Source organism: Gouania willdenowi, chromosome 1 (assembly GCF_900634775.1).
Source record: "Gouania willdenowi chromosome 1, fGouWil2.1, whole genome shotgun sequence".
NCBI lineage: Eukaryota > Metazoa > Chordata > Actinopteri > Blenniiformes > Gobiesocidae > Gouania > Gouania willdenowi.
The window spans coordinates 10,588,370-10,590,795 of record NC_041044.1 but is presented as its reverse complement, the minus strand read 5'-3'; positions in this window follow the sequence as shown (position 1 = coordinate 10,590,795).

Sequence of the window (2,426 nt, the reverse complement as noted above, 5' to 3'; positions counted from 1 at the left end):
CCTCAGTTCACATGGTGACTAGCCAAGTCTTTCTTTCAGGTGTTAGCAAAGGAAGCTATAATTGATACGTCCTCTGTTCCTAAGCGTGCAAGGCAAAAAGGCCGAAAAACTAACGTGAGTCTCAGTTCACCTCTCAGGGAGGAGGGACATAATGCCTCTGGACCAATGAGGTCATTATGAAAACGTAACTAACAGGATGTCAAGGTAATAACAAAATGCCCACACTTCCTCTTACCAAAATAAATTAATCTTCAAAATAAAATAAGTATATTCAAAAGAGAAATAAGGCACACTTTCTCAACTGGGTTACATGTAGCATTAGCACGGAGTGCTAACAGCTGATGTGTGTGAACAATGGCTGTGACTCCCAACACGATCAGCAGCAGAAAAAGTAGTGCAGTTTGGGCGTCCAGTAGTACAGTTTGTATTCACATATATGGCAATAAAGTATAATATATGTTCTTTATTAAACCACAGTGTTTGTTTTAGCTGTTACATAGTTGGAGAGGGAGGAGCTCACATTCTAGAATCCGTGTTAGGTGATGTCACCTGCCAACGTGAGCAAAATCCAACTCGCCTCTTTGGAGCTGACTTTTTACAAAATGTGGAATAATAAGGGAGGGAGAAAACAGAACTTTTTCAACTTTCGCCCTCTGAATGAAGCTAAAGGTGTCACTGTAGCAAAACCATTATAAAGGGATTTTTTTTCATCATACCTCCCCTTTAATGCACTTTAGTTTTTTTTTTGGAATGCATGTTTTGTTTTATTTGAAGGGCTAATATAAATGAAAAACTTTGTTGTGCTTTTTTTGAAAGCAAAGGCTACAGGAACATTTAAAAAATGTCAGAATATTCAATAAACACCTATTTTCTTTAAAAAGGATGTCTAGAAATGTATTCAAGGCTATTAATGCACTCTTGAAAAAACAGTGAAAAACTTAACAACCACATTCGGTATTCGGTGTTGGGCCAAGCGTTTATGTTTTTTTTCGGCTTCAGCCACAAATTTTCATTTCGGTGCATCGCCTTAGTTGTAATGTGACCGCTGTAATGATCAGAGGAGTGCGCATGCAGAACTGAAAAACATGAGGTTGTAGAAATCAGGAGCATGGAAAGCTCAGTGAGTATTTATTAGCCTATTCAATTCAAATCTTTATTTCGGACACAGCGGCGGTCCATAGAAACAACAAAGTACAGAAGACATACACATGTACACCAAAACAGACAGATATTCCAATATCACATATTTACGTATAAGCTAAAACGCCAATGCCTCCAGAGCCTTGAAGTGAACCGAAGTGTACTCAGGGCAGGGTTTGCCAGTGCAGAAATGATGCCATTTTCAGATTTAGATATTCTACACATAAAGCTGAACATAAGGTTCCTGAGTACAGCAGGACATGTAGAAACACCAGCACTCACAAACATTTGGCTTGCACTGCTCCCTCTCAGCACATTGAGCAGCATCCTCAGGCCATCATTATATGCCACCTTAAGTCTCTGCATGGAACTTCTTTTGTAGTGCCGCCACAAGTGGGCAGTATACATTGGGGTGAAAAACGTTTTAAAAAGAGTTATCTTAACAGGCACAGAGCACATACTAAATTTTCTCTTCAGCATATTAGCCTGTGCATACATCATACGGCATTGTCTTTGTATGTCCCTATCATCAGACAGGTCGTCACTCAAATAATGTCCGAGGTATTTAACTTCCTCACACGTTTTAAGGACAGTACCAGAGAGAGAGAAGACAGGAAATGATAACTCTTTGTCTTCCTTGCTTCTGACGATCATTATGTTACTCTTTTTACCATTAAATTTAATGTCAAAGTCAGAGCCATATTGGGAACATATTCTGAGTAACTGCTGGAGGCCAGCACTGGATGGACACAGGACAACCAGATCATCTGCGTACATCAGGTGGTTCACAACAGCATCTCCAACCATACAGCCTGTTCTGCAACTGTTCAGTTGGTTGGATAACTCATCCATATAAATATTAAAAAGAAATGGAGATAAAATACCCCCCTGCCTAACTCCATTACATACGTTGAAGGGAGCAGATGTAAAATCACCCCATTTCACGTACATTGTCTGGTGTGAATACCAGAAAATGAGGATTCTTATAAGTGACATAGGAACCCCTCTATTTTGCAATTTAAAAAATAATTTTTCGTGATTCACACGATCAAAGGCCTTAGAGGCATCAATAAAACACATAAAAATCGTGGAATTTTGTCTGTTGTAAAAGTCTAGAATCTCTTTAAGAGCAAAAATACATGTATCTGTCCCATGTTTAGGTTTAAAACCAAACTGGTTGTCGGCGGTCAGGATAAACTGTTCCAGCCTAATCAATATTGTCCTCTCCAAAACCTTGGATAGGATACTGGCCAGGGCTATAGGCCGGTAGTTATCTGAACTGTTAA